We start from the raw sequence: 12,340 nt of genomic DNA, 5'->3' as shown, positions 1-12,340 counted from the left end.
TTGTCGAACATGATACACCACAGAATTGACAAGAATAAGGTTTCTCTCCAGTGTGTGTTCGCATATGTGATTTTAGATTAGAATTGGACGGAAATGTAGTGCCACATACCTGACAAGAATATGGTTTATACCCAGTGTGTGTTCTCATGTGCGTCACTAAAGAATATTTCCTTGGAAATGATTTACCACACACTTTACAAGAATGAGGTTTCTCTCCGGTGTGTGTCCGAACGTGGATTTTAAATGCAGAATTTGTGGACGATGTTTTGCCACAAACATCACAAGAATATGGCTTCTCACCAGTGTGGGTTCGCATATGTTTGATTGAAGCGGAACTTGTTGAAGACATCTTGCCGCACACCTCACAAGAAAAAGGTTTCTCTCCAGTGTGTGTTCTTACATGATTGGTTAACTCAAAATTTCTTTGAAATGATTTGCCACACATCAAGCATAAATAAGGTTTCTCACTTTTCTTTTTTTCAGTTTTCGTATTATTTAGTTCTAGCTGGGGATGGGGCAAATATTCACTTGCCATCTCACACATTCCAACTGAGAAATCTTTTTTTTAGATTCTAACCATCAAATTGTTTGAATCTCTCTTGCACGTGGTTCACTGGGTATATTTGCCACATATCACAAGGTTTATCACTCCTTTTTTTCACTTTTCGTATTACTTAGTTTAAGTTGGGGATGGGAAGACATTTACTATCCCATACATTCCAACCAGGAAATATTTTTTTAAGATTCTGTCTAATTGTTTGAATTTCTCTTGCACTTGATTCACCGGGTATATTTGCCACACTTCACTAGATTGTGGTCGTCTATTCTATGTACATTCTTAAAGCAGAAATAACTGAAGTGATTATTCACAAGGACCGGTGGTATAGTGGATACGGTACTTGATAAAATTCAGATTAGAGGTTGAAGGTTTAATCACAAATAAGTGTGAATTGGTTGACAATCAGGTAATGCTCTCCTCGTGCCTTTGAAATAAAGGGTCACATTCGAAGTCCTGTGCAGATACCAAAAAATTCAATAGTTCAACAAGATACGCCTGGAGAAGGTTGGAAGTTCAACAGAAATATTTCTGCGTTTGACAAGAAGATTGGAGATTACATTGGCTGCAACATTGTGAAAATAAAAATCGAAACATAATGAATGACTCAGTTAAGAAGAACAAAATATATTGCTTTGAATGAGAATCCTTGACTCTACAAAGTACATGGGATTCTTTTTCACATATAAACGATATTTTCTGGGTTCAGTGCTTTTGGGATCTTGTGAGTACAATGTATTTACATCTTTTGTTGAAATAAGAAATCCTTGAAAAAGTTTGCTTTTCTGTCCTAAGCTTCATATTTTTCATGTTTAAATGGAAATGCTCTATCAAAAGTGCTTTTTCTCCAGTTCATCAAGAGAAAACGATTAAAAATTCATTCCATTTCCCACTGTAACTGCAATCTGTGGACAAAAAATATATAAATTTTACAAAACCAACTTATTTATGGAATTTTATTTTAACTAATTATTATAACTGTTATCTGTGAACAAAACTGAAATAAGATTATACAAATTTTACGTTTGAAAATTAATAATGAAATGCCAATCTCCCTCTTGTTGAGTCCTTAAAAATCAATACATTCAAATTATTTTCTGATTAGTTAGTGAGGAAATTTAAATAATAATAATTTTCTTTAGCAAATGATTTTAAAATAAAAAAAATATTAATTCGAAAAAGGAGGGAAAATTTCCATATGTGTACATCTATTTGCCTCAAATTCAGTGCAGTTGTAAAAGTCTTCATATTAACTGTGTGTGATGCCTGTTATTAATAATATGGTGCACACAATGAATGTCTCTTCGATAAATTTTCAATGGCAACTAAAAGAAGGAGTTAACTTATCTTCATTTACAATATAATTAATATTAATATCATTTATAACAAAAAATGGCTGATAAATTGGCATTCAAAAACCTATTAACTGTCCGATTAATTGGTAATTGTCTGATTACCAATATTTATCATTAAACATTTTCTTTGCTCACATGTTTTATATCGCCTATCCACGTTCAACCTATATTTTGCAAAGCCTTAAACTTGAATGCTTACTTTTGATGACAGACGAATTTTTATAGTAAACTCGGGAGTCAATACGAAATTCTGAACAGAAATTGTTGGGATCCATCTCAGGAGACACTGTGCTTCAAATTTCTCCATCGGCAAATTGCAGCATCTGTTATGATTATGCCAGTTTATTCTTGAATAACAGACTGTCTAATTGCCAAGAGCTCTGTTGCAGCTGATTTTTTTTCTTCTTCTTTCCCTCCTCGGCTGGTCTCTCATCACTTCACCCCTTCTTCTTTACAGCGTTACAACTCTTCTTCAGTCCTGACTGCCAGCCTCTTGGGTTGATGTCACCTTTCTTCATGCAATGTTTTTGATATAATAGGGTATGATCAGTGAAAGTTGGAAGGTTCTATGAATAAACACTGCCGATAGGAACTGACTAATCAAATTGAGTCACATTCTTCTCGCAACCAATTAAAAACCAGAATTGCTCCATAAAAATATTGAACCCTCTAGCATTCCAGCACATAGTTTTTTGTGTTCACACAAGAAAAATCTTTTGCTTTTTGCCTGCAAAAATATAATGTGTAGGACTTATACAGAACAGCTACCACCAGTAAGTCTTCATTTCCAGAACTTGTACAGAATAGCAAATCCATCGTTAACTTTTCAGAAATTAAACATGGCTTTCAATTCAAGATCTCACTTGAAAACATCCTTGTAGTGTATTAGGTTCGTGCAAAGATAATGTCATTTTTTGAACTTGAAGTTGAACGTCTAAAAGCAACATTATTTTTGTATCAACCTAATAATACAGATTTTCCTACTGGTGTTGAGCCAGGTGCAAGCTTGTTATAAAGATAATCCTTTGGGATCCTTCCATTATCCATTCCTCTGGCATGGCCAAGCAACCAGAGTTGTCATTTTGTGGACAGAGCAAACATCCGTGGTATGCCAAGATTACTTATGACGTTTTTTTAACTTATGTTCACCCTGAACATAGAAGGTGTCTTCAATAAGTTTTCAGACTTTTTCACATGGGCACTTTTGTTGATCATCATCATCATCATCATCATCATCATGCAGTCCATCAGTCTTGGCGATGACTAGTTGGGGCCTCAGTGCTTTATCCCTCGGTGTTGGCGTAGTCTCACTCCATCACCACAGGATTTTCCACCTTGGCTCCAAACTTGCTTGCGCAGATTAGGTGCAGTATCTGCTGCACATCAGATAGACACCGTGTCAACCTCCAATGCATATACATGTTTAGTAAATAGGTTTGAAAAGGTTTAATTTATTTATTGCGGACTATTATTCTCATCTTTATTAGTTGTTGTTTCACGACTAACTATTCCTCCGACCTTCATCAGGTGGTAACTGCGACGGATAGGAACTTCAAATCTCCTAACTGCATTCTCAGCAATTACTGTCACAATCACTATCAATTGTGATTACCACCTGATGAAAGCCAGAGGAATAATTGGCCGAAACGTTGTGAAACAACAACTAATAAAGACGAGAATAATAGTCTGCAATAAATAAATATAAATAATACTCATCTCAATAATGAATTCCAATTAATAGTCAGTGGAGCGAACCCACGACGACTGGCAGCAGAGAAGGCTGCAGCTAATGGCCAAAAGTAATCTCAGTGAGGTAAACAGTCACCCAATCGTGTCCGCCTTTTTCTATTGTTGATAATGCGCATATAAAACTCTAGTTCCTTTTGAATTAATCTCCTCCAGTTGCAATGCACTTGTTATACCGCTCCAACAACTTCTGGAAGGTTTCATGAAAGTTCTCTTGTGTGAACGCGTCAATGACCCTTGTCACAGCCTACTTTCATCTCCTCAATTACTAATATGCATCATAGTCCAAAGATGACTACTTTGGCAAGATCTGATATTTAGGGAACTTAAAATGCTCATAAGTTCTATTAAATATTAATTTATTATATTTGGACAAAGGATTATAATGTGCTAGCAAGGAGACCTGATGGTACTCCGGATTGGATGAGGATCAATGAATATTCCACATTTCCAATACTTTGTCATTGACATCGGTAAAATAGCCCAAATGTTTTACTCAAATCGATTATTTGCCTGCTTTAGCCAGGAACCCACAATGGTGCATCAGGAGGCAGCTTCCTCCCAATCCATTATTGTGGGTCCCTTACTAGATTTAGTCCACAATACACTGTAGAGAACCTACTGCTGACTTTATAAAATTATTTTCATACTAGCATTTAAGCCCGGCGTTGCCCGGGTGTTTGGAGGTGTATGTTGAGCAAAAAAAAAAAAGCGGTCAATTGTTTTAACTTTGACCCCTATTATGACTCCTTAAAATTTATTATTTTAGGCTCAAATCAAGTTATTAAGTTAGATCCATGTCCAAGGAACTTATATCTAAAATTTCAAGTGTTTAGACCCAAAATTGTCAGAGGAGTTTGGTAGGGTTCTCAAAGGTCAAAATCATTGAACTTTGACCCCTTAACAGCAAAATTTCTAGCCAAAAACCGATCACAAAGATTTTCCCAAATCTCAGTACCCTGTGTATCAAATTTCCAGTCTGTAGACTTAAAATTGACAGAGTTATTGCATAGGGAAATGTACACACACACACACAGACACGTTCACTTTTATAGATATATAGATAATAAATTAATGTTTTAAAAGTCAAAAGTCAAGTATCATGGTTCCATTGTGGTCAAAACAGAAACATCCATTTTGAACACCTTTCTGCTTTAACTGTTGATTTTATGCCAGCGATGAAATTTCTCAAATCCACTTTTGATGTTAGGCTATATAAGGATATTAACTTTGGCTAAAATCGTACTGTTCTTTATTTAATAAGAAATCTTTGATTATAGATACTTATCAGAAGTATTTCGATATAAAACCTATTTAAGAACACTCCCAGACACATGAAGTACATTTCTGTGAAGTTTTTAAAAAATTGGCCTAGCCATTTCTTAATCTATAGGGAACGAACTCACAAAGTGTCTGTTATATATAAGTAGAGATATAAAAGAAGAGATTAAAACTAAATGCAACAAGGTGTAAAAAAAAGGTAATGTCACTAAATAGGGATTGTGGCTGATCTAATAAAATAAAGCATTACAATGTGTAAACATTCAATTTATAAAAAAAAAATCAACATGGCTGCCACTCACAATTTGGTACAGCAAGTAGCAGCCTTGACCTTGCGATCCAAAACTAAAATCAAGTGAAATGGAACAAACAGACAGAACTTTGGTGAATCTGTTTAAGATTGTATGTTTATGAATTTATGTGGAGAGCACGATTGGCACAAATAAATTCAGCAAAATCCTTTGCTGCATCTATTTTGCATTTATTTTGCATCTATTTTGCATTTATTTTGCATTTATTTTGCATTTATTTTGCATCTATTTTGCAAAATTACAATTTTTTTGCATTTATTTTGCATCTATTTTGCATCTATTTTGCAAAATTACAATTTTTTGCATTTATTTTGCATCTATTCGTAAAATTCAATTGATTTCATTACGTAAAAAAAAAATGGCTGCATGGAAGCGCGCCAGCACTTTGTAAACACTTTTTTTTTTAAAATAAAAAAATAATATTTCCATTATTTTTATACAACGTTAATAGTTTATTTTGGAAGTGTATCTCATAGAGAAAATAAACAACCCACTTTTAAAAGAGAAATTACGAGTTTTTTTTAATATTTTATTTGCAGTTTCGTGTTAGGGGTGTCAAAAATTCCCCCCAAATTCTGATACACCTAATGGAGAGCTAATCAGTGTTTTATTTTTTTTTTTTGTAATTTTGTTTGTTTGTTTTATTTATAAAATATATATTTGCGCTTGCTTGCGTGTACAACAATGGTCACCACATGTAACATAAAATATTGCATTTAAATTTTCCACAAATAAGTAGTTTTTCCGATATTAAACAATGTAATTGTTTGTTATAAATGATGGGCATCAGTGATGGCCACCATCACATATAACATAAAGAATTACATTGCTAAATGTCTGTAGTACTACTTTTTTGCGGAAAATCTAAATGCGATATTCGTTTTCAGCATATCCGAAAACCTTTAAAAGTCGTCATTTTAAAGTAAAATGTCAGGTGGAAACCAAGTAAAATTTTACAACTATGAGCTCTCCGCATTACATTAAAATATGAAACAAACATGGAGAAAAGTATCTTTTCAGTATCGTGAAAACTAGTTGCCTGAAAGTAGATATTTGTTTTCAGCACACCCGAAAACCCCTACACAGACCAAATTTTTAACGTAGCTTCTGTGTTGGTCTACCAGGCCACAATTACCAAACAAAGTAATACTTACTTTTTTATAATCTGTTTTTAAATGTTTTATCAGCTTCGGAGAAAATAAGCAACGTTAGGATGTGTAAATCAAAAATATTACGACAGAGTGGAAGTCAAAATTCAAGATGGCGACCACAAAGTCCATAGAAAATTAAAGACGAGAAAATTTTAAAGAGAAATATTTTGCACCATTGCCCAACTCTTTAATTATTACAGACAAAATTATTATTATTTTATTTATACTAATATTCATGTAATAGCTACGATTAGGTACTAAATTCAACTTCCGGTTGTTGTTTCGTACACAGGTAGACGGTGACGAGATGATAAGAGTTCCTTGTGATTGTTGTCACCTCAAATAACGTTAAAACGTGGAGAAACGCGCGAAATATTTAGGCGGTTTTGCAGTTTATACAACAAAACGAAATAGTGGTAAAGAAACAAATAAATGTTACTAAAAGCAAGATAAGTTACTCAATATTTACCTAGCTGGATAAGTTTTGTGTAGTTTAACATATTTTAAAGCGTCTATTTAATTAAAAATAAAAACTAGTAGGGGCTTGTATTACACATAGATTCGAAAAAGTTGTCAAAAAACAAATATATAACTAATAAATGTTATCAAAGGCAAGGAGAGTTACTTTTATACCAAACTGGATATATTTTTTTTGTTGTTTTTATTCAATGTAACATGTTTATTCAGCTCGAAAAACATGCAGTGTTTACCGATGTATTGGAAAATTCAAAATGGCGCCCGACACTCTCTTTAACATGGTAAGTTTGGGAAAAGGTGTTATAAATAATAAACTAGACAAAATACTATTAAAAAAACACCGAATATATGTCAACCTATGTCACGGTAACATATAATGAGCGAATTTCTAACAGTATTTTGTCTAGTTTTTCGAGCCTGAATAAGCATGTTACATTGAATAAAAACACGAAAAATATATCCAGTTAGGTAGAAAAGTAACTTATCTTGCCTTTTATAATATTTATTTGTTATACATTTGTTTTTTGACAACTTTTTCGAATCTATGTGTACAGTAATACAAACCCGTGAAAAATATTGAATAATTCGACACCTTGTCTTTCCAAGCTTATAACTACTCGAAAAAATGTAATTCAAACCCTATTTTTTTTTTCAATTGAAGGAGCAAGGACCAAGGTTTCATTTTAAAAAGAAAAATAAAAAAAAGTTTTAAACTTTGGACTTTACAGGTAAATTTCTAAAAAAAAAAAAAAAAAAAAAAAAAAAAACACTACTTTTTTTGTTTTAAATTTGAATATATTATTTATTGATCTTTTATCTTCAATTTGTGATATATAAAACTTTGGTGAGTAAATCAATTATTTACTTTTTAATAGACACTTGAAAATGGGGGGGGGCGTGAATTAAAAAAACAAAACAAAATATTGTAAAAAAAAGAATCAATAGAAAAATTTTGATAGATTTTTAAATTTTAAAAATTGAAAAATACTGAATACGTAAAATTCAATTAATTTCATTACCGGTTTTTAAAAAATTATATTTCTATTACTTTTTATACAATTTTAATAGTTTATTTTGTAAGTAATAATCCATAAAGAAAATAAATAACCCACTTTTAAAAGAGAAATTACGAGATTTTTTTTATATTTTATTCGCAGTTTCATGTTAGGGTGTCAAAAATTCCTACAAAAATTCTGATACACCTACCAACAACATCGAAAGTTCCTTTAAGAAATATGGATAATCGCTTAAATCATGAAAACAAAACAAAATACCGGTAGAAATTAACTCAATAACTGTCACGGTGAGACTTATTCGATCAGTATGACACTTGTACAGTTTTATCAAGACATTTAAAAAAATTAAAAAATCGAAATAAAAAAAAAAGTTTAAATTGTACGTATCCGTTATGGAATGAAGTTCTCCCCCAAAAAATTTCAAGTAGTTTTTTTTTTGTTTTTTTTTTACAGTTAAAAAAGAAAAGCTAGTAATAAAGATGGGGAGGGAGTGTCGGCGCTTTACATGGAGTTATATCTAGTGGTGGGACGATTAATCGGAATCGGAATCGTTAATCGTAAGAATCGTGTATTTTGGGAGGTATCGGAATCGGAATCGCATCGTTAAAAAATACCTTAATTTTCCGATTCCTTCATTACGATTCTTTCAGTCTGATGGTGAAAAAAAGAAAAAAAAAATCCTGATATTTCTAACCGCAAGAGAGAAATGTAGCATGTTATAAAAAGAAACCAAAGAAATTCATTATTAACAGGGCAATGCTTAGTGCCTCTCCCTTACAAGGTTCATTCATTCAGATCTATTGTAATCAAAACTACAAAAGAGTTAACTTGAAAAGGGCTCTACATAGCGAGTAAAAATAAAAAACTGCTTATCTTTTTGGCGATTGTTTTTTTTTTACTGACAAATCTTCTAATACTGAATGAAGATGCTTTTTCAACTTATATTTTCTTAAAATAAAACGAGCAAAGTCAAATTATTTAAACAGTAAAAGGTTTAATAGAACAATATACTTTTTTTTTTCTTTTTTTAAAAGAAGGGTTTTGAAAGAAATATCTCTAAAATGAAATTGATCACGTTGTATTATTTCGCAAAATTTTGACAGTAGTCGGCTTCTTTTGAAGTTTCAAAAAAATCGACCCCATACCTATCTCTTCCAAACCTAAAGTTATTAAATAACCTCTTCGTTAATTTAAAGGTAATTAATTCAATTCAGTCAAGTTGTTTTTTTTTAAATTTCATTGAAATAAAATCCATTATTTTTTTTATTTTTTTCTCCAGAAAGATAAACCCCTAAATTTGATTATATTAAAAGCAGAATAATATAATCTTTTTTCTAGAATTTTAAATTGAAAATTAAAAAAAAGTGTTTGGCGCAGTTTTTTGCCGAACGAAAAAGAAATTAATATATATTTTTTAAAAGGTTTTGTAGTCAATTAATTTTTATGTCTAAATAATATTTACGATTAATTAAATAATTTCATTTGAAAAAGTATTTATAAATAGAATTTTACTTAAGACTTATAGTTTTGCAATATTGAACCGCATCAACCATGTGTGAATTGAACACAGTCAATCAAAAAAAAAAAAATCAAAAGAAAATGCATATTTGCATTTCATTATGTAAACTTTTATACATTGGTTTCAAAAATTAAATTCTGTAAGTTTTTTTTGTTAACTACTGAACAACGTGGAAAGGTGTGGGGGGAGGAAAAAAGGAAATTAAATGATGATAATAAATTATGATAACCGTCTTTGAAAGGCACTAAACTCCTAAAATTTATTTCTTAAAAATTTTAAGCGGCATTCCCCGGCGATTTTAAAGCACTCTCTCTCCAAAAAAAAAAAAAAAAAAAAAAGATTTGATTTTTAAGTTTGGGAAAGATATATTTATTATAACCGAATTCCTGTATGAAGACTGGATCTACTTTATTGGACGTTGATTTGAGAGATAAGTAATTTTTCGATGTTTAATATGTTTTTAAAGTTTCAATTATCATTTAAATTTTTTCATTGCGTGTTTTTATTTTCAATTTTTAAAAAAAACAGGGTTTAAAATGTATTTTTCAAGGTAACAAGCTTCGAAATAATTCTAATAAAAAAAATCACTTAATTTTTAATTTCGACAACCCTGAGAATTTAATTATTAAAAAAATATTGAAATGTGACATTTTTTTTATTTAACATTTCTATTAGTTCAATTAATTTTCTTTCAATAATTCATTTCACTCAACAAACTTCACCATTTTTTTTCATTTTTTTTTAAAATCTTTTTCTGTAATTTTGGTAATTATGTTTGCTCAATTTTATCTAGTATTTCATTTGTTTTTTATAGTGGTATCATTTTTATATGTGTTCCTTTGATATACCCTATTTCAAAATTAGTTTGGCTAAACTTATTCTTCACGTTAGAAACAACGTGTAAAAGCAATGAAAAAGTTAGAAAAAACAATAGGTGTTAACTACTCTTTGTGAATTATGGAGGTCTGAAGAACTGCCGTCACAAATACAACTATCAATAGCCAAACAAAAAATCGTTTTTGAAATTCCTTTAATTGTAACTTTTCGCTATACCTACCTTTTGGTATAAAACACAAAAACTTTCGATTAATGGTATTTCTCATATATGGTCGTTAACTTTGGAAGGGTTATTTTGTATCTACAGCGCCATGTCACGTGGTATATTGTTTTTCTCATTACGCACGTTCATTTATAAATTATTAGATTAAATATTTATCTTTTTTATATTTAATTAGTATATATTTTCTTTCTCTTCCGCTATATTTTTTTTTATTTAATTCATTAAATCTGTTAATTATGAGGACCAAAATAATGAATCGTGTTAATTTATTCTCTAATTTTCTTGTTTTTTTTCTGTTATATAAATTCTATTTGTTTTTGCTCTGAAGGATAAATTCTATTTCCTTTGGGGGGGGGGGTTCTGTATTCCAATTAAGTAAAATAAATTTCCTCTAAAATAAATTTTGCTAATTTTTCCGTTTAGTTTACTATATAATAATTTTATTTAAACCAAAACACGACGGTGTAGACATAAAATATCTCTTCCAAAGTTAGTGACCATATTTGGGAACTACCGACCATAAGTATAAAACTACCCGGTATATTTCAAAACAATAATTCCCTAGGAATCGGAATCGTACTTGGTATCGGAATCGTATAAAAATTAGGAATCGTCCCAACACTAGTTATATCCCCGTGGTGTTTCTAAAAATCCAAACAAAAATTCAAAGATGTACCTTCAACGTGCTGTCATAAAAACGTGTTTTTTCCGCAGTAAAAAATAAAAAAATTTAAAAAAAAAAAATTTTTTTTTTAAAAACCCCAAAAACTACTCGATCAAATTAAGTGAATTTTTTTTTCTGGGATCTTCAGTTCAAAATGGATACGTACAATATAACCCCCTTTTTTTTTTTTTCGATATTTTCATTTTTTAATGTCTTGATTAAACTATACAAGTACCATCAGTATTTTAGGGTTTCTTTTTTGTTTTCTTTTCTTTTTTTCCAGTTGTGAGCCATTTCTGTCACTCCAAAGACAGCATGTTCGTATTGTCGGTTTAACTTACCAACTTGGCATTTCATTTTTCCTAAGCTTTAAAATATGTTAAAACCAAAAAATTATTCAGCTCGGTAAAAGAGTAACTTATCTTGCCTTTGATAACATTTGTTATGGGTACCATTTCTTGTTTTATTGTATATACTGCTGAATCCCCGATATTTAAATGTAATTAATCATAATCTGGCATTGTAAGATTTAAAAAATTATGAGTAATGAAAAAATTAAAAATAAAAATAAAAAACCGCTGAGTTTTAGGATATATTTTTGTTGGAATTGTTAGATAAAAGCACAGAGTAGTTTTTTTTTTTCAAAATGGTCTCTCTCCCTATGTTAGGTATGGCTTCTTGGGTCTGCTTCCACTGAGGCACGAAAAAGTTGTAAAAAAAAAAAACCAAAAACAAAAAAAAAACCCAAATATCTATAACAAATAAATGTACCTATTTACTATGCCTCCCCACGGGACATAGTTAGACACCAGGGTCGTTTTTGAACGTAGAGAAAAGGTACAAAAAAAAATTGTCTCAGTCGTGAAGGATTTCTCCTCCACCGAAAGAGAACAAGAAAATGAAGTGCAGCATCAGAAGAACAGATATTACACTTTGATCTTGACCAAGTAGTTCTTCTTTCTTCTTCTTCTTCTTTTTTTACAGCGAAAAAAAAATAAAATTTGTTATGGTACCGAGCAAAAGGTTCACTGTTTAGGAAGAAAAGCTAGAATTAAATTAAATTTAGGTACGGGCAAAATGAATGCCGATGCTCAAAATGTATAAACATTTAGCTCCCTCCCTTTGCTTAATAAATCACCAAAAATTGGGAAATTAACCAATTTTAATGAAAATTTCAGTATTTATTAAATAATGATCGCGGAAT

The 12,340-nt window shown here is 30.8% G+C and overlaps 1 long non-coding RNA gene across 1 annotated transcript; it reads right to left on the bottom strand.

Moving 5' to 3' along the window:
- Nucleotides 1-468: 468 nt before the first annotated feature.
- LOC145269736 (uncharacterized) lies at nt 469-6,508 on the bottom strand. The gene is made up of 2 exons (XR_013865221.1): nt 6,404-6,508; nt 469-1,461 (listed from the first exon to the last, which is right to left on the bottom strand). It is a non-coding gene; the product is annotated as an uncharacterized LOC145269736 (long non-coding RNA).
- Nucleotides 6,509-12,340: the final 5,832 nt, after the last annotated feature.

The sequence above is a fragment of the Euprymna scolopes genome, chromosome 45 (assembly GCF_053919585.1).
Source record: "Euprymna scolopes isolate OS-2025 chromosome 45, ASM5391958v1, whole genome shotgun sequence".
Taxonomy (NCBI): domain Eukaryota; kingdom Metazoa; phylum Mollusca; class Cephalopoda; order Sepiida; family Sepiolidae; genus Euprymna; species Euprymna scolopes.
This window is presented reverse-complemented; position numbering and strand designations above follow the sequence as displayed.